The following is a 21,410-nucleotide window of genomic DNA, read 5'->3' as shown; positions in this document are numbered from 1 at the left end:
CAGCTAAAAAGCAAATCAAAAATACCCAAACACTAATCCCTCCTACCTACACCACGTTCATATCCCTTTATCCTCCTTACATCCACGTGCCTATCCAAATGTCTCTTAAAAGCCTCTAATGCATTTGCCTCTGCCACCACACCAGACAGTGCATTCCAGGCATTGACAAGGCACCAATCACAAACAACAGAAAATCTGCAAATGCTGGAAATCTGAGCATCACACACAAAATGCTGGAGGAAATCAGCAGGTCAGAAATGTCGATTGTACTCTTTTCCCAGATGCTGCCTGGCCTGTTGATGAGGAATGAGATTCAGTCCCTTACAAGGGGGGACATAGAATCAGGAGAAGTAGAGTCAGTGTGGATAGAACTGAGGAACAGTAAGGGCAAAAAGACCCAAATAGGTGTTATCTACAGGCCCCCAAACAGTAGCATGGATATTGGGTGCAAGTTGAATGGGGAGTTAACAATGGCATGTGGCAAAGGAAATGTCGCAGTAGTTATGGGGAATTTCAACATGCAGGTGAACTGGGAAAATCAGGTTGGTACTGGACCCCTGGATAGGGAGTGTGTAGAGTGCCTACGGGATGCATTTTTGGAGCAGCTTGTACAAGAGCCGACCAGGGATAAGGCTATTCTGGATTTAGTGTTGTGCAATGAACAGGATTTGATAAGTGATCTTGAAGTAAAGGAGCCATTAGGAGGTAGTGACCATAATATGATAAATTTTTATCTGCAAGTTGAGAGGGATAAGGGCAGATCAGAAGTGTCAGTATTGCAGTTGATCAAAGGAGACTATGGAGCCATGAGGGAGGAGCTGGCCAAAGTTGACTGGTCGGATATCCTAGCAGAATAGACAGTGGAACAGCAATGGCAGTTATTCTTGGGAATAATGCACAAGGTGCAAAATCAGTTCATCCCCCGGAGAAGGAAGGATTCAAAGGGGGGAAAGTGGCCACAGTGGTTGACAAAGGAAGTCAGAGATAGCATAGCATTAAAAAAGTATAACAGAGCTAAGGTGAGTGGGAAGACGGATGATTGGGTGATTTTTAAGGAGCAACAGAACTTAACTAAAAAGGCAATACGGGGAGAAAAATGAGGTATGAACGCAAGCTAGTGAGGAATATGAAGGAGGATAGCAAAAGTTTTTTTTTAGGTATGTGAAGAGAAGGAAGATAGTTAAGAACAATGTTGGGCACTTGAAGAATGAATTGGGAGAAATTGTTATGGGAAACAGAGAAATGGCAGACAAACTTAATAAGTACTTTGGATCTGTCTTCACTAGGGAAGACACAAACAATCTCCCAGATGTCTGGATGGGCCAAGGACATAGGGTAACAGAGGAACTGAAACAGATTGACATTAGGAAGGAAACGGTGATGAGTAGACTGATGGGACTGAAGGCTAACAAATCCCCAGGTCCAGATGGTCTGCATCCTAGGGTACTAAAGGAGGTGGCTCTGGAAATTGCGGATGCATTGGTGATCATTTTCCAATGTTCCTTAGATTCAGGATCAGTACCTGAGGATTGGCGAATGGCTAATGTTATCCCACTTTTTAAGAAAGGAGGGAAGGAGAAAACAGAGAGCTATCGCCCTGTTAGCCTAACATCAGTAGTGGGGAAGATGCTAGAGTCCATTATTAAAGATGAAATAGCAGCGTATCTTGATAGCAGTGATAGGGTTGGGCCGAGCCAGCATGGATTTGCCAAGGGCAAATCATGCTTGACTAATCTATTGGAGCTTTTCGAGGATGTAACCAGGAAGATAGACGCAGGAGATCCAGTGGATGTGGTGTACCTTGACTTTCAGAAGGCATTTGATAAGGTACCACATAGGAGATTGCTGGGTGAAATCAGAGCTCATGGCATTGGGGGGAGGATATTGACATTTACAGAAAACTGGTTGGCAGATAGAAAGCAAAGGTAGCAGTGAATGGGTGTTTCTCGGAATGGCAGGTGGTGACTAGTGGGGTGCCACAGGGCTCGGTATTGGGACCACAGCTGTTTACGATTTACGTCAATGATTTGGAGGAAGGCATTGTGAATAACTTCAGCAAGTTTGCTGATGATACTAAGCTGGGTGGCAGTGTGACATGTGATGAGGATGTTAGGAGAATTCAAGGTGACTTGGATAGACTGGGTGAGTGGGCAGAAACTTGACAGATGGCATTCAATGTGAATAAGTGTGAGGTTATTCACTTTGGGAGCAAGAACAGGAAGGCAGATTATTATCTGAACGGTGTGGAGTTAGGTTAGGGAGAAATACAAAGAGATCTAGGAGTACTTGTTCATCAGTCTCTGAAGGTGAATGAGCAAGTGCAGCAGGCAGTGAAGAAGGCTAATGGAATGTTGGCCTTTATTACAAAGGGAATTGAGTACAAGAGCAAGGAAATCCCTTTGCATTTGTACAGGGCCCTGGTGAGACCACACCTGGAGTATTGTGTGCAGTTTTGGTCTCCAGGGTTAAGGAAGGACATCCTGGCTGTGGAGGAGGTGCAGCGTAGGTTCGCTAGGTTAATTTCTAGGATGTCCAGACTGTCTTACGCAGAGTGGTTAGAGAGACTGGGCTTGTACACGCTGGAATTAAGGAGATTGAGGGGGGATCTGATTGAGACATATAAGATTATTAAGGAATTGGACAAGATAGAGGCAGGAAATATGTTCCAGGTGCTGGGAGAGCCCAGTACCAGAGGGCATGGTTTAAGAATAAGGGGTAGATCATTTAGGACAGTGTTGAGGAGGAACTTCTTCTCCCAGAGAGTTATGGAAGTGTGGAACGCGCTGCCTCAGAAGGCAGTGGAGGCCAATTCTCTGGATACTTTCAAGAAGGAGCTAGATAGGTATCTTATGGATAGGGGAATCAAGGGTTATGGGGACAAGGCAGGAACCGAGTATTGATAGTAGTTGGTCAGACAAGATCTCAGAATGGCGGTGCAGGCTCGAAGGGCCGAATGGTCTACTTCTGCACCTATTGTCTATTGCCTACTGCCTACTGAGTTTCTCCAGCATTTGGTATGTGATCCAGGATCCCCCCTCAGGTGAATGCCCGCTGGTATCAGACACTTAAACCCTGAGAAACAGATACTTCTTGTCCATTCTATCTATGCTTCTCATAATCTTACAAATCTCTATCAGCCTCTGGCACTCCAGACAAAACAACTCAAGTTTAATCAGATTCTCATGATAGCACCTGCCCTCTAAACCAGGCAGCATCCTGGTAAACCTCTTCTACACCCTTTCCAAAGCCTCAACATCCTTTCTATAGTAGGATGTTGACAGGGGATGCCCATGGTGACCAGGTCTGTGGCACTGAGCCTGGCACTGTTGTGCAGGAGGGAAGGAGGGAGAAGAGGAATGCAGTAGTCATAGGGGATTCCGCAGTCTGGGGAATGGACAGGAGATTCTGTGAGCCTGATAGAGATACCCGCATGGTGTGTTGCCGCCCAGGTGCCAGGGTACGCGATGTCTCGGATCGGGTCCAGAATATTCTGAAAGGGGACGGTGAGCAACCAGTTGTCTAAGTACATGTTGGTACCAGTGACATAGATAGGATAAGGGAAGTTGTCCTGAAGAGGGAGTTAGGAAGGAAGCTGAGAAGCAGGACCTCCAGAGTAGTAATCTCGGGATTGCTACCTGTGCCACGTGCTAGCGAGGGCAAGAATAGTAGGATCAGGCAGATGAATGTGTGGCTGAGAGACTGGTGCAGGGGGCAGGGCTTCAGATTCTTGGATAATTGGGATCTCTTCTGGGGGAAGTATGGCCTGTTCAAAAAGGACAGGTTACACCTGAACCCAAAAAGGACCAATATCCTGGCGGGAAGGCTTAATAGAGCTGTTAGGGAGGGTTTAAACTAATTTGGCAGAGGGATGGGAACCGGAATGATAGAGCGAAGGAAGGGGAAAACAGAAATAAATCTAAGATAGTGAGCAGTAAAGATGTCAGGAATGACAGGCAGGTAATGGGGCAAATTTGTAGCCATTGGGATGAGTTGCAGTGCAATAAAGTTGCAATGAAATCAAAGCGAAAAGTACCAAATACTGGTCTTAAGGTGTTATACTTAAATGCACGCAGCATAAGGAATAAGGTGGATGATCTTGTCGTACAGCTACAAATTGGCAGGTATGATATTGTGGCCATCACAGAGACCTGGCTAAAGGATGCATGTCTCTGGGAGCTGAACGTCCAAGGATACACGGTGTATCGGAAAGATAGGAAGGTAGGCAGAGGGGGAGATGTGGCTTTATTAGTAAGAAATGATATTAAATCATTAGAAAGAGGTGATATGGGATCGGAAGGTGCAGAATCTTTATGGGTTGAGCTAAGAAATCGCAGGGGTAAAAGGACCCTGATGACAGTTATTTATAGGCCTCCAAACAGCTGCAGTGATGTGGACTACAAATTACAACAGGAAATAGAAAAGGCTTGTCAGAAGGGCAGTGTTATGATAATTGTGGGGGATTTTAACATGCGAGTGGATTGGGAAAATCAGGTCGGCACTGGATCTCAAGAGAGAGAATTTGTAGAATGTCTGCGAGATGGCTTTTTAGAACAGCTTGTTGTTGAGAACACTAGGGCATCGGCTGTACTGGATTGGGTATTGTGTAATGAACCAGAGGTGATGAGAGAGATTGAGGTGAAGGAACCCTTAAGAGGCAGTGTTCACAACATGATTGAATTCACTGTGAAATTTGAAAAAGAGAAGCCGAAAACTGATGTGTCGGTATTTCAGTGGAGTAAAGGAAATTACAGTGGCATGAGAGAGGAACTGGCCAAAGTTGACTGGAAAGGGACATTGGTGGGTAAGACGGCAGAGCAGCAGTGGCTGGAGTTTATGCGAGAAGTGAGGAAGGTGCAAGACAGGTATATTCCAAAAAAGAAGAAATTTTCAAATGGAAGAAGGATGCAACCATAGTTGACAAGAGTTGTCCAATTTTGTCCAAATCTCCAAGTTTGCGGATGACACGAAGCTGGGTGGCAGTGTTAGCTGTGAGGAGGATGCTAAGAGGATGCAGGGTGACTTGGATAGGTTAGGTGAGTGGGCAAATTCATGGCAGATGCAATTTAATGTGGATAAATGTGAGGTTATCCACTTTGGTGGCAAGAACAGGAAAACAGATTATTATCTGAATGATGGCCGATTAGGAAAAGGGGAGGTGCAACGAGACCTGGGTGTCACTATGCACCAGTCATTGAAAGTTGGCATGCAGGTACAGCAGGCGGTGAAAAAGGCAAATGGTATGCTGGCATTCATAACAAGAGGATTCGAGTACAGGAGCAGGGAGGTTCTACTGCAGTTGTACAAGGCCTTGGTGAGACCGCACCTGGAGTATTGTGTGCAGTTTTGGTCCCCTAATCTGAGGAAAGACATCCTTGCCATAGAGGGAGTACAAAGAAGGTTCACCAGATTGATTCCTGGGATGGCAGGACTTGCATATGATGAAAGACTGGATCGATTAGGCTTGTGTTCTCTGGAATTCAGAAGATTGAGGGGGGGATGTGATGGAAACATATAAAATCCTAAAGGGATTGGACAGGCGAGATGCAGGAAGATTGATCCCGATGTTGGGAAGTCCAGAACGAGAGGTCACAGTTTGAGGATAAAGGGGAAACCTTTTAGGACCGAGATGAGGAGAAACTTCTTCACAGAGAATGGTGAATCTGTGGAATTCTCTGCCACAGGAAACAGTTGAGGCCAGTTCATTGGCTATATTTAAGAGGGAATTGGATATGGCCCTTGTGGCTAAAGGGATCAGGGGGTATGGAGAGAAGGCAGGTACAGGGTTCTGAGTTGGATGATCAGACATGATCGTACTGAATGGCGATTCAGGCTCGAAGGGAGGACTGGCCTACTCCTGCACCTATTTTCTATGTTTCTAAGTCAAAGCCAAAGTTAAAGCAAAGGAGAGGGCATACAAGGAAGCAAAAATTAGTGGTAAGACAGAGGATTGGATAGTTTTTAAAAGCTTACAAAAGGAAACCAAGAAGGTCATTAAGAGGGAAAAGATGAACTATGAAAGGGAGCTAGCAAATAATATCAAAGAGGAAACTAAAAGCTTTTTCAAGTATATAAATATTAAAAGACAGGTGAGAGTAGATATAGGACCGATAGAAAATGATGCTGGAGAAATTGTAATGGGAGATAAGGAGATGGCAGAGGAACTGAATGAGTATTTTGCATCAGTCTTCACTGAGGAAGACATCGGCAGTATACCGGACACTCAAGGATGGCAGGGAAGAGAAGTGTGTGCAGTCACAATTACGACAGAGAAGGTACTCAGGAAGCTGAATAGTCTAAGGGTAGATAAATCTCCCGGACCAGATGGAATGCACCCGCGTGTTCTGAAGGAAGTAGATGTGGAGATTGTGGAGGCATTAACGATGATCTTTCAAAAGTCGATAGATTCTGGCATGGTTCCGGAGGACTGGAAGATTGCGAATGTCACTCCGCTATTTAAGAAGGGGGCAAGGAAGCAAAAAGGAAATTATAGACCTGTTAGCTTGACATCGGTGGTTGGGAAGTTGTTGGAGTCGATTGTCAAGGATGATGTTACGGAGTACCTGGAAGCATATGACAAGATAGGCAGAACTCAGCATGGATTCCTTAAAGGAAAATCCTGCCTGACAAACCTACTACAATTTTTTAAGGAAATTACAAGTAGGCTAGACAAGGAAGATGCAGTGGATGTTGTATATTTGGATTTTCAGAAGGCCTTTGACAAGGTTTCACACATGAGGCTACTTAACAAGATAAGAGCTCATGGAATTACGGGAAAGTTACATACATGGATAGAGCGTTGGCTGATTGGCAGGAGGCTGAGAGTGGGAATAAAGGGATTCTATTCTGGTTGGCTGCCGGTTACCAATGGTTTTCCAATGGGTCCGTGTTGGGGCCGCTTCTTTTTACATTGTACATCAACGATTTAGATTATGGAATAGATGGCTTTGTGGCTAAGTTTGCTGATGATACGAAGATAGGTGGAGGGGCCGGTAGTGCTGAGGAAATGGAGAGTCTGCAGAGAGACTTGGATAGATTGGGAGAATGGGCAAAGAAGTGACAAATGAAATACAATGTTGGAAAGTGTATGGTTATGCACTTTGGCAGAAGAAATAAACAGACAGACTATTATTTAAATGGGGAAAGAATTCAAAGTTCTGAGATGCAACGGGACTTTTGGAGTCCTCGTACAGGGTACCCTTAAGATTAACCTCCAGGTTGAGTCGGTGGTGAAGAAAGCGAATGTAATGTTGGCATTCATTTCTAGAGGAATAGAGTATAGGAGCAGGGATGTGATGTTGAGGCTCTATAAGGCGCTGGTGAGACCTCACTTGGAGTACTGAGGGAAGTTTTGGTCTCCCTATTTAAGACAGGATGTGCTGACGTTGGATAGAGTACAGAGAAGATTTACTAGAATGATTCTGGGAATGAGAGGGTTAACATATGAGGAACGTTTGTCTGCTCTTGGACTGTATTCCTTGGAGTTTAGAAGAATGAGCGGGGACCTCATAGAAACATTTCGAATGTTGAAAGGCATGGACAGAGTGGATGTGGCAAAGTTGTTTCCCATGATGGGGGAGTCTAGTACGAGAGGGCATGACTTAAGGATTGAAGGGCACCCATTCAGAACAGTGATGCGAAGAAAATTTTTTAGCCAGAGGGTGGTGAATCTATGGAATTTGTTGCCACGGGTGGCAGTGGAGGCCAAGTCGTTGGGTGCATTTAAGGCAGAGATTAATAGATATCTGAGTAGCCAGGGCATCAAAGGTTATGGTGAGAAGGCAGGGGTGTGAGACTAAATGGGAGAATGGATCAGCTCATGATAAAATGGCGGAGCAGACTCGATGGGCTGAATGGCCGACATCTGCTCCTCTGTCTTATGGTCTTATGATGAGCAGAACTATATGCAATACTCCAGATGTGACCTAACCAGAGTTTTGTAAAGTTCTAATGTAAACTCCTGACTTTTGAACTTAATGACTCAATATAGGAGATTAGTGGGCAAAATTAGGGCACATGGTATTGGGGGCAGAGTACTGACATGGATTGAAAATTGGCTGGCTGACAGGAAACAAAGAGTAGCGATTAATTAGGAAGAGGTACAGTCGATGTTTCGGGCCAAGACTCTTCATTCGGTCCTGACAAAGGGTCTCGGCCTGAAACGTCAACTGTACCTCTTCCTAGAAATGCTGCTTGGCCTGCTGCGTTCACCAGCAAATTTGATGTGTGTTGCTTGAATTTTGAGCATCTGCAGAATTCCTTGTGTTTACGTTGTGTTGGTCCCTTTCGGAATGGTAGACGGTGATCAGTGGGGTACCGCAGGATTCAGTGCTGGGACTGCAGCTGTTTACAATTCACATTAATGATTTAGATGAAGGGATTAAAAGTAACATGAGCAAATTTGCAGATGATGCAAAGCTGGGTGTCAGTGTGAAATTTGAGGAGGATGTTATGAGAATGCAGGGTGAATTGGACAGGCTGGGTGAGTGGGCGGATGCATGGCAGATGCAGTTTAACGTGAATAAATATGAGGTTATCTACTTTGGTGATAAGAACAGGAAGGCAGATTATTATCGAGATTAGATTAGATTAGATTATGAAGACCCGTAGTCCTCTTTTATTGTCATTTAGTAATGCATGCATTAAGAAATGATACAATATTTCCTCTGGTGTGATATCACAAAACACAGGACAGACCAAGACTGAAAAAACTGACAAAACCACATAATTATAACATATAGTTACAACAGTGCAACAATACCATAACTTGATGAAGAAGTCCATGAGCACAGTAAAAGTTCAAAGTCTCTCAAATGTCCCACATCACGCAGACAGGAGAAGGAAGAAAAACACTGACCACAGTCCGACTCTGAGTCATCCGAAAACTTCGAGATCCGATCAGCTCTCCGACACCGAGTACTGAGCGCCATCTCTGTCCGAACGATTCGACCTCAACCTCGGTTACCAACAGCAGGCATAGCCGGGGATTTTGAGGCCTACCCCCTGAAATATTCACGACCACGCAGTAATGACAGCAGCGGACGAGCATTTCAGAAATTTCTCCAGATGTTCCTCTGTGCTTTCACGTCCATTCTCCATCAAATCAGAATTGTCCACAGCCCCTATTTAACAGATACGATATCATTTTTCACCAGGGGGCTGCGCACTCACAGGCGCGCTGCTCTCTCTCCTCCCGTCAACTTGTCAAGTTAGACTAACTTGACTAAATAGAGTCAAGTTAGGAAAAGGGGAAGTACAATGAGATCAAGGTGTTCTTGTTCATCAGTCACTGAAAGCAAGCATGCAAGTACAGCAGGCAGTGCAGAAAGCTAATGGCATGCTGGCCTTCATAACAAGGGGAATTGAATATAGGAGCAAAGAGGTCCTTCTGCAGCTGTACAGGGCCCTGGTGAGACCACACCTGGAGTATTGTGTGCATTTTTGGTCTCCAAATTTGAGGAAGGACACTCTTGCTATTGGGGGAGTGCAGTGTAGGTTCACAAGGTTAATTCCCAGGATGGTGGGACTGTCATATGTTGAAAGATTGGAGCGACTGGGCTTGTATACTCTGGAATTTAGAAGGCTGAGAGCAGATCTTATTGAAACATATAAGATTATTAAGCGATTGGACAGGCTGGAGGCAGGAAGCATGTTCCCGCTGATGGGTGAGTCCAGAACCAGAGGCCACAGTTTAAGAATAAGGGGTAGGCCATTTAGAATGGAGTTGGGGAAAAACTTTTTCACCCAGAGAGTGGTGAATGTATGGAATGCTCTGCCCCAGAAGGCAGTGGAGGCCAAGTCTCTGGATGCTTTCAAGAAAGAGATGGATAGAGCTCTTAAAGATAGTGGGATCAGGCAGGAACTGGATACTGATTGCGGATGATCAGCCATGATCACAGTGAATGGCAGTGCTGGCTCGAAGGGCCGAATGGCCTACTCCTGCACCTATTGTCTAATAAAAACTAGCATTCCATATGTCTTCTTAACCACCTTATTGACATTTGTAGCCACTTTCAAGGAGCTATGAATTTGGATTGCAAGGTCTTTCTGCTCAGCAACACTGTTAAGGAACTTGCCCTTAACAGTCTACTGTCTCATTGTATTTGCCCTACTAGGGTGCAACACCTCACACTTATCTGGGTTAAACTCCATCTGCCATTTCTCAGCCCATATCTGCAACTGATCTATATCGTGCTATTTTTTTTGCCAATTTTATACTATTCACAACTCCACCAATCTTGGTGTCATCCACAAATTTACCAACCCACCCATCTATGTTTTTATCCAGGTCATTTATATACATCACAAACAGCAGAGGTCCCAGTACAGGTCTCCGTAGAACTCCACTGACTACAAACCTCCAGCTCAAATAAGTCCTTCAACCACTACCCTTTGTCTTCCACGTGCAAGCCAATTCACCATGGATCCCAAGCATTTAATTTTCTGGATTACCCTCCCATGAGGAACTTTATCAAATGCCTTATTAAAATCCATGTGGACAACATCCACTGCCCTGCCCTCATCAGTCTGTCTCGCCACCTTTTTAAAAACTCAGTCAAGTTGGTAAGGCACAGCTTGCCACACACAAAGCCATGCTGGCTCTTCAACGGCCCAGTCAGTGGCAGGAGCATGCCACAGTGATGAGGTTTCTTGTAGGTTGGCGACGCTTGTTTAAAAGGAGAGCTTCGTGGGAATTCAGGCTCATTCCAACGGCCCAATCAGCGGTAGGACCAGGCCACAGCAACAAGATTTCTTACAGGTTGGCGACACTTGTTTAAAAATACAGAAGGACCAAGCGGGCAGCCATTATTGGGAGTAGGCCAGTGGTGAGAGTATGAGTGTCAGACTTTGGCTCAAAAGAGGTGTTGGCTCTGGGTAAGCTTCTGTTAAGGTTCTCTTTTTCCCCCCTTACTGTACCTAGTGTAGTAACTGCCTGTTGGCTGTTCTTCATGCTGCATGTCAGAGTCCTGGGAGGCCCAGATTCTCCCAGGGAACTGAATCTGCATGAAGTGCATGCGGCTGCAGCTCCTTGAAAACCATTTTAAGGATTTGGAACAGCAGTTGGATGACCTGAGGGGAACAGACAGGAGATTCTGTGGATGTGAAAGGGATGTATGTTGCCTCCCAGGTGCCAGGGTTAGGGATGTCTCGCATTGCGTTCACACATTTTCGAAAGGGAGGGAAAGTAGGGTACCAATGACAGAGGAAGGAATAGCAAAGAGGTCCTGAAAAGTGAGTTTAGAGAGCTAGGTAGGAAGTTGAGAAGCAGGACCTCTTGAGTAGTAATTTCTGGATGGTTGCCTGTGCCACTCACTGGAGAGGGTAGAATCAGGATGATTTGGCAAATTAATGCATTGCTGAGAAGCTGGTGCAGGGGGCAGGGCTTCAGGTTCCTGGATCTTTGGGATCTCTTCTGGGGAAGGTATATCCTGTTCAAAAGTGATGGGTTACACCTGAACTTGAGGGGACTAATATTCTCAGAATATTGCTGGGGAGGGTTTAAGCTAATTTGGCAGGTGGTTGGGAATGGGAGTGATGGGACTCAGGATAGGACGGATGGTAAAAAAAAAAAGCAAAGGTAATGTGCATTCAGACTGACAAGATGAGCAGGCAGATGATAGGACATAATTGCAGTCAGCAGAGTGAGTGTCAGTGCATAAACGATGCAGAATCAGAAAGGATAGCAAATATAGTACTCAAAGTGTGATATCTCAATGCACAGAGTATCAGAAATAGGGTAGATGATCTTATTGCATCATTACAGATTGTCATGTAGGATGTTATGATCATCACTGAATCGTGCCTGAAGGATGGTTGTAGTCGGGAGCTAAATGTCCAGGGTTACACATCGTATCGGAGGGATAGGAAGGTTGGCAGAAGGGATGGTGTGGCTCTGCCGGTAAAGAATGGCATCATAGAAGATAGAAATTGAAAACATAGAACGTAGGATGGAGAACATAAAATTCTACAGCACATTACAGGACCTTTGGCTCTAAATGTTGTGCCAACCATGTAACATACTCTAGAAACTGTCAAAATTACCCTACCGCATAGCCCTCTATTTTTCTAAGCTCTATCTGAGTCTCTCAAAAGACCCAGTTGTATCTGCCTCCACCATCCTCACCGCACACCCACCACTTGTTGCTTTTTCGTGTCCACAGGATTGCCTATCTGTCCCCCTAACTATAAAGTTCCCTATTACCACTACCACCTTCTTCATTTCCCTACCCTTCTGAGCCACAGGGCCAGACTCAGTGCCAGGGGCATGGCCAATGTTGCTTCCCCCAGGTAGGTCATCACCCCCAACAACACTCAATATGGAGTACTTGTTGAGGGGGACAGCCACAGGGGTTCTCTCCACTACCTGATGCCCTCCCTTCCCTCTCTTGAAGATCATCCACTTGTCTGTCTCCTGTGACCCTGGGGTGACTATCTGCCTCTAGCTCTTGTCTATCACATCCTCACTCTCCCTAACATGTGGAAGGTCATCGAGCTGCATCTCCAGTTCCCTAACTCGGTCTCTAAGGAGCTACATCTCGATGCACTTGGCGCAGATGTTGGATCAGGGAGACTGGAAGTCTCCTGGACATCCCACTCTGACACCCAGAACAGAAAACTAGCCTCACAGTCTTATCCACTATTCTTCTTAGAGGGGAAAAAAAAGTAACCTACCTGGTCTAGGCCATTCCTTGTTGAAGCCCCGATGAGCCAAAACCACAAGATCATAAAACCATAAGATATAGGAGCAGAAGTAGGCATTTGGCCCATCGAGTCTGCTCTGCCATTTAATGGTGGGCTGATCCAATTCTTCCAGTCATTCCCACTCTCCTGCTTTTGCCCCATGCCCTTTGATGCCTTGGCTAATCAAGAACCTATCTCTGCCTTAAATACACCCAATGACTTGGCCTCCACAGCCACTCATGGCAACAAATTCCACAGACTTACTATCCTTTGACAAGCAGCCAGCCAAAATAGGATCCCTTTTTTCCCTCTCTCTGCTTTTTGCCAACCAGCCAACACTCCACCTGTGCTAGTAACTTCCCTGTAATTCCATGGGCTCTTATTTTGCTAAGCAACCTCATGTGCGGCACCTTGTCAAAGGCCTTCTGAAAATCCAAGTATACCACATCTACTACATCTCCTTTGTCTAGCCTACTTGTAATTTCCTCAAAGAATTGCACTAGGTTTGTCAGGCAGGATTTTCCTTTCAGGAAACCATGCTGGCTTTGGCCTATCTTGTCATGTGCCTCCAGGTATTCCTGGAGCCCTACTACTCTGACGACTGCTCCGCTAGACAATGTCTCTTCTTTATTTCAAAGCTTTCTCAGTGTCCTTGCGTCATGATGAGCTACTGTGCCTGCACAGTTCCTGACCTGTGCGAAGCTGACTCTCCCTTCGAATCTGGAGTGTGTCAGGTGTGGAAGGGTGTGAAGGAAGAAAAGTAAGTGCAATTATTTTTACAAGGGAGAAGGTGCTCAAATGCTGAAAGACCCAACGGTAAGTCACCCAGAACAGATTACCTGCACCCTAGGGTTCTGAAAGAGGTAGTGGTAGAGAAGTGGAGGCATTGGTAATGATCTTTCAGAAATCATTGGACACTGGCATGGTGCCAGGTGACTGGAAAATTGCAAATATCACTCCACTCTTCAAGAAAGAAGGAAGACTGCAGAAAGGAAATTATAGACCAGTTAGCCTGACCTCAGTGGTTGGGAAGATGTTGGAGTCAATTGTTAAGGATGAAGTTATGGAGTACTTGGTGAGACAGGACAAGATAGGACAAAGCATGGTTTCCTTGAGCGAAAATCTTACCTGATGAATCTGTTGAAATTTTTAGAGGAGTTTACAAGTAGAATAGATAAAGGGGATACATTGGAAGTTGTATATTTGGACTTTCAGAAGGACTTTGTCAAGGTGTCACACTTGAAACTGCTTACCAAGTTAAGCACCCATGATATTAGAGGAAAGTTACTGGCATGATTAGAGCATTGGCAGATTGGTAGGATGCAGTGAGTGGGAATTAAAAGCTACTCTTCTGGTTGGCTGTCAGTGATTATTGTTGTTCTGCATGGGTTGATGTTAGGACCGCTTCTTTTTATGCTGTATATTAATGATTTAGATGATGGAATAGATGGGTTTGTTGCCAAGTTTGCAGATGATACAAAGATTGGTGGAGGGGCAGCTAGGGTTGACGAAAGAGGTAGTCTGCAGAAGGACTTAGACACTTTAGCAGAATGGGTAAGGAATGGCATCAAATCAGCAGAAAGATGTGACATAGGATCAGAAGATGTTGAATCCTTGCGGGCTGAGTTAAGAAACTGCAAAGGTAAAAACACATTGATGGCAGTTATATACAGTCTCCCAACAGTGGCTGGGAGGTGGACCACAGATTACAACAGGAAATACAAAAGAAGAGTCAAAAGGGCAATGTTATGATAGTCATAGGAGATTTTAACACAGAGGTTAATTGGGAAAATCAGGATGGTAATCTATCTAAAGAGAGTGAGTTTGTTGAATGCCTAAAAAAAGGCTTTTTAGAGCATTTTGTCATTGAGTCTACTAGGGGATCAGCTATACTCCACTGGGTGTTATGTAATGAACCAAGGCGATGTGGAAGCTTAAAGTAAAAGAACCCTTAGGAACCAGTGATCACAATATGATTGAGTTCAACTTGATATTTGATAGGGAGAAAGTAAAGTCTGATGTAGCAGTATTTCAGTGGAGTAAAGGAAATTACAGTGATATGACAGAGGAGTTGGTCAAAGTAAATTGGAAAGAGATACTGGCAGGGATGTCAGCAGAGCAGCAATGATGTGCGTTTCTGGGAAAAATGAGGAAGGTGCAGGGCATGTGTATTCCAAAAATGAAGAAAAACTCAAATGGTAAAATAGTACAACCGTGGCTGACAAGAGAAGTCAAAGCTATTGTAAAAGCAAAAATTAGTGGGAAGATAGAGGATTGGGAAGTTTTTAAAAACCTATAGGGAGCAACTAAGCAAATCATTAGAAGGAAAAAGATGAAATATGAAAGACAGCTTGCAAATAATATCAAAGCGGATAGCAAAAGTTTTTCAAGTATGTTAAAAATAAATGAGAAATGAGAGTGGATGTAGGACTGCTAGAAAATGAGTCAGGAGAAATACTTACGGGGGACAAGGAGATAGCTGATGAACTAAATGAGTATCTTGTGTCCGTCTTCACTGTGGAGGACACTAGCAGTATGCCTGATGATGTGTGTGAAGGGAGAGAAGTGGGTGTAGTTACTGTTACAAGAGAGAAGGTGCTCAAAAAGTTGAAAGACCTAAGGTACACAAGTCATGTGGACCAGAGGAATTACACCCTAGGGTTCTGAAAGAGGTAGTCTTAGAGATTATGGTGGTATTAGAAATGATCTTTCAAAAATCATTGGACTCCGGCATGGTGCCAGACAACTAGAAAATTGTAAATATCACTCCACTCTTTAAGAAAGGAGAAGGCAGCAGAAAGGAAATTATATACCAGTTAACACGAGGAATTCTGCAGATGCTGGAAATTCAAGCAACACACATCAAATTTGCTGGTGAATGCAGCAGGCCAGGCAGCATCTCTAGGAAGAGGTCCAGTTGACGTTTCGGGCCGAGACCCTTCGTCAGGACCTACCTTCCGTTAGTCCTGACGAAGGGTCTCGGCCCGAAACGTCGTCTGTACCTCTTTCTAGAGATGCTGCCTGGCCTGCTGCGTTCACCAGCAAATTTGATGTGTGTTTATAGACCAGTTAGCCTGACCTCAGTGGTTGGGAAGATGTTAGAGTCAATTATTAATGATGAGGTGATGGAGTACTTGCTGACACAGGGCAAGATAGTACAAAGTCAGCATGGTTTCCTTCAGGGAAAATCCTGCCTGATGAACCTGTTGGATTTCTTTGAGGAGATTACATATAGGATAGATAAAGGAGATGTAGTAGATGTTGTATATTTGGACTTTCAGAAGGCCTTTGACAAGATGCCACACATGAGGCTGCTTAGCAAGTTAAGAGCCTATTGTATTACGGGGAAGTTACTAACATGGTTAGAGCATTGGCCGATTGGTAGGAGACTGCGAGTGGGAATAAAAGGATCCTTTTCAGGTTGGCTGCCAGTGACCAGTGGTGTTCTGCTTCTTTCACTTTTATATCGGTTACAGCTCAGCAAAACATGCTGGACTGTTTCTGGACTACCACAGTCACAAAATCCAGTAGGATGTTTTCCTATTATCTTTAAATAATAGTTTAGCCCACAACGCCCCAAGCTAAGTCTTGTTAATTTCACCATATCTCTACGATTTAAAAGGTAACATTCTGAGACATTTTTAATTAGTGAGTGACTAGAAAAATAATGCCTGCCCTTTAATTCACTTTTCCAATCCTCCTGCCACTTCTTCTCTATACCTTTTTAAATCTTACTTCTCAATTCTGCTCTGCCTAGGGGAACTCTAATTTCTACTTGCCTGCTCTGTATTGCAATGGCATCCACAATTTCATTTCCCTCCACCCCAGCATGCCCAGATATCCATGAAAATCTGACTGCACAACCCACCTTCCCTACTCTAAACAACACTAAGAGAATCTCAATAACTATGTCAGAACGAGCTTTCGATTTATTCCCTTTTATAGCCTCTAAGGCAGCAGCAGAATCCGAACAGATGATAACCCTACATGGTCGAGAGCCTTCTATCCACCATAAGGCCCAGAGGATTGCTAATAATTCTGTTGCAAAGACAGAAACACCATCTGAGACCCAGTGACTAATCTTAACTCCAAGTTGAGACATATGTCCCAAATCCTGCCCTACTGCTCTCTGGGTCCACTGAGCCATCAGTAGAAACCTTCAGACAGATCCCCATTTATTATTTAAATATTCATTTGTGATCAACGCTGATGAATTTGCTCTGCTTCCTTGAAGCTGAAAAAGGAGGAACAGGTCTACTTCTGGTTCTGGAAAGAGCCAAAAAGGGACAGGTGGCAAGCAAACTTGGTCAACTATGTCTTCCTCAGTCAGTTTCAATTTCACAGCCCAGTTATTAACCAAATCTAAAAATGAATATTTTTAAATTTTACTTTAGCGCTCCGACTTCCCTTACAAAAGACACTTTGGCGGACAGCTGTGATTGAAGCCATTTAATTTTGCCCAATATTGCAGGCCCAACTGAATTCATCTTAAATGTAGAGGCACTTCTCCCATCTCCACACATAATGCTGGGACTGATGTTGTTCTAAAAGCTCCACAATAGAGTCTAAGTGCTTTGGACTGCACAGTGCCTAGTTTTCCAATCACTGTCTAGGCAGTGGAACCTTAAGCAATACAACCATAATCAATAACTGATCTAATCATAGCTAGATATATTAAGTACATAGCTTCCCGCCCTGCTCCTCAGTCGCATCCAGCAATACTTCTCATAATATTTAAAACTTTCTCACACTTTCCAATTGTTTTATCTATATGAAGCCTCCAAGGATTCAAAGAAGGAAGTCTGAGAGTCGGAGTGGGAGTGCGGAGGAAGACATTTTTGAAATTTTCATTTTTTTTCTCCAACGGCGTTCAGAGAGGCGGGACTGCACAGGCGTGTGACGTCGGGCAGGGCAGCGCGACAGATTTAAAAGGAACAGAGCCTCATACAGCGGGCAGCGCAGTTTGCGGGCTGCGGAGTGAGCCGGGCTTCGGCTCAACGGGCTTAGGTGGAAACGGGCGAGGCGAGAAAGGTTTGGTATTCATTTTCTGTTGTTATTTGAGGAGAGGGGCAGTATGAGTGTGAGGGCAGTTTGTTGTTCTCGGTGTTGGATGTGGGAGGCCCTGGAGTCTCCAAGCCTCCTGGACGTCCACATCTGTGCCAAGTGCATCGAGATGCAGCTCCTAAGGGACCGCGTTACGGAACTGGAGCTGCAGATCGATGACCTTCGTCTGGTCAGGGAGAGTGAGGAGTTGATAGAGAGGAGTTACAGGCAGGTGGTCACACCGGGGCCACGGGAGGGAGACAAGTGGGTCACGGTTAGGAGGGGGAAGGGGAAGAGTCAGGTAATAGAGAGTACCCCGGTGGCTGTGCCCCTTAACAATAGGTACTCCTGTTTGAGTACTGTTGGGGGGGACAGCTTACCCAGGGGAAGCGACAGTGGCCGTGCCTCCGGCACAGAGTCCGGCCCTGTAGCTCAGAAGGGTAGGGAAAGGAAGAGGAGGGCAGTTGTGATAGGAGACTCGATAGTAAGGGGGTCAGATAGGCGATTCTGTGGACGCAGTCCAGAGACCCGGATGGTAGTTTGCCTCCCTGGTGCCAGGGTCCGGGATATCTCTGATCGTGTCCAAGATATCCTGAAGTGGGAGGGTGAGGAGCCAGAGGTCGTGGTACATATAGGTACCAATGACATAGGTAGGAAAAGGGAAGAGGTCCTGAAAGGAGAATATAGGGAGCTAGGAAGGGAGTTGAGAAAAAGGACCGCAAAGGTAGTAATCTCGGGATTACTGCCTGTGCCACGCGACAGTGAGAGTAGGAATGCGATGAGGTGGAGGATAAATGTGTGGCTGAGGGATTGGAGCAGGAGGCAGGGATTCAAGTTTTTGGATCATTGCGACCTCTTTTGGCGCAGGCGTGACCTGTACAAAAAGGACAGGTTACACTTGAACCCTAGGGGGACCAATATCCTGGCAGGGAGATTAGCGAGGGCTACTGAGGTGACTTTAAACTAGAATGGTTGGGGGGTGGGAATCAAATTAAAGAGGCAAGGCGAGAGGAGGTTAGTTCACAACAGAAGGATGGGAACCAGTGCAGAGAGACAGAGGGGTGTAAAGTGAGGGTAGAAGCAAAAAGTAGTAAGGAGAAAAGTAAAAGTGGCAGGCCGACAAATCCAGGGCAAGCATCAAAAAGGGCCACTTTTCAACATAATTGTATAAGGGCTAAGAGAGTTGCAAAGGAGCGCCTGAAGGCTTTGTGTGTCAATGCAAGGAGCATTCGTAACAAGGTGGATGAATTGAAAGTGCAGTTTGTTATTAATGATTATGATATAGTTGGGATCACAGAGACATGGCTCCAGGGTGACCAAGGATGGGAGCTCAACGTTCAGGGATATTCAATATTCAGGAGGGATAGACATGAAAGAAAAGGAGGTGGGGTGGCGTTGCTGGTTAAAGAGTAGATTAACTCAATAGAAAGGAAGGACATAAGCCGGGAAGATGTGGAATCGATATGGGTAGAGCTGCATAACACTAAGGGGCAGAAAACGCTGGTGGGAGTTGTGTACAGGCCACCTAACAGTAGTAGTGCGGTCGAGGATGGTATTAAACAGGAAATTAGAAATGTGTGCAATAAAGGAACAGCAGTTATAATGGGTGACTTCAATCTACATGTAGATTGGGTGAACCAAATTGGTAAAGGTGCTGAGGAAGAGGATTTCTTGGAATGTATGCGGGATGGTTTTTTGAACCAACATGTCGAGGAACCAACTAAAGAGCAGGCTATTCTAGACTGGGTTTTGAGCAATGAGGAAGGGTTAATTAGCAATCTTGTCGTGAGAGGCCCCTTGGGTAAGAGTGACCATAATATGGTGGAATTCTTCATTAAGATGGAGAGTGACATAGTTAATTCAGAAACAAAGGTTCTGAACTTAAAGAGGGGTAACTTTGAAGGTATGAGACGTGAATTAGCTAAGATAGACTGGCAAATGACACTTAAAGGATTGACGGTGGATATGCAATGGCAAGCATTTAAAGATCGCATGGATGAACTACAACAATTGTTCATCCCAGTTTGGCAAAAGAATAAATCAAGGAAGGTAGTGCACCCGTGGCTGACAAGAGAAATTAGGGATAGTATCAATTCCAAAGAAGAAACATACAAATTAGCCAGAAAAAGTGGCTCACCTGAGGACTGGGAGAAATTCAGAGTTCAGCAGAGGAGGACAAAGGGCTTAATTAGGAAGGGGAAAAAAGATTATGAGAGAAAACTGCCAGGGAACATAAAAACTGACTGTAAAAGCTTTTATAGATATGTAAAAAGGAAAAAACTGGTAAAGACAAATGTAGGTCCCCTACAGACAGAAACGGGTGAATTGATTATGAGGAGCAAGGACATGGCAGACCAACTGAATAATTACTTTGGTTCTGTCTTCACTAAGGAGGACATAAATAATCTTCCAGAAATAGTAGAGGACAGAGGGTCCTGTGAGATGGAGGAACTGAGCGAAATACATGTTAGTAGGGAAGTGGTGTTACGTAAATTGAAGGGATTAAAGGCAGATAAATCCCCAGGGCCAGATGGTCTGCATCCCAGAGTGCTTAAGGAAGTAGCTCAAGAAATAGTGGATGCATTAGTGATAATTTTTCAAAACTCGTTAGATTCTGGACTAGTTCCTGAGGATTGGAGGGTGGCTAATGTAACCCCACTTTTTATAAAAGGAGGGAGAGAGAAACCGGGGAATTATAGACCGGTTAGCCTAACGTCGGTGGTGGGGAAACTGCTGGAGTCAGTTATCAAAGATGTGATAACAGCACATTTGGAAAGCGGTGAAATCTTCGGACAAAGTCAGCATGGATTTGTGAAAGGAAAATCATGTCTGACGAATCTCAGAATTTTTTGAGGATGTAACTAGTAGAGTGGATAGTGGATGTGGTATATTTGGATTTTCAAAAGGCTTTTGACAAGGTCCCACACAGGAGATTAGTGTGCAAACTTAAAGCACACGGTATTGGAGGTAAGGTATTGATGTGGATAGAGAATTGGTTGGCAGACAGGAAGCAAAGAGTGGGAATAAACGGGACCTTTTCAGACTGGCAGGCAGTGACTAGTGGGGTATCGCAAGGCTCAGTGCTGGGACCCCAGTTGTTTACAATATATATTAATGACTTGGATGAGGGAATTAAATGCAGCATCTCCAAGTTTGCGGATGACACAAAGCTGGGTGGCAGTGTTAGCTGTGAGGAGGATGCTAAGAGGATGCAGGGTGACTTGGATAGGTTGGGCGAGTGGGAAAATTCATGGCAGATGCAATTTAATGTGGATAAATGTGAAGTTATCCACTTTGGTGGCAAAAATAGGAAAACAGATTATTATCTAAATGGTGGCCGATTAGGAAAAGGGGAGGTGCAATGAGACCTGGGTGTCATTATACACCAGTCATTGAAAGTGGGCATGCAGGTACAGCAGGCGGTGAAAAAGGCAAATGGTATGCTGGCATTTATAGCGAGAGGATTCGATTACAGGAGCAGGGAGGTACTACTGCAGTTGTACAAGGCCTTTGTGAGACCACACCTGGAGTATTGTGTGCAGTTTTGGTCCCCTAATCTGAGGAAAGACATCCTTGCCATAGAGGGAGTACAAAGAAGGTTCACCAGATTGATTCCTGAGATGCAGGACTTTCATATGAAGAAAGACTGGATGAACTAGGCTTGTACCCATTGGAATTTAGAAGATTGA

The sequence above is a fragment of the Mobula birostris genome, chromosome 2 (genome assembly GCF_030028105.1).
Source record: "Mobula birostris isolate sMobBir1 chromosome 2, sMobBir1.hap1, whole genome shotgun sequence".
Lineage (NCBI taxonomy): Eukaryota > Metazoa > Chordata > Chondrichthyes > Myliobatiformes > Myliobatidae > Mobula > Mobula birostris.
Note: the sequence above shows the minus strand (reverse complement) of the source record.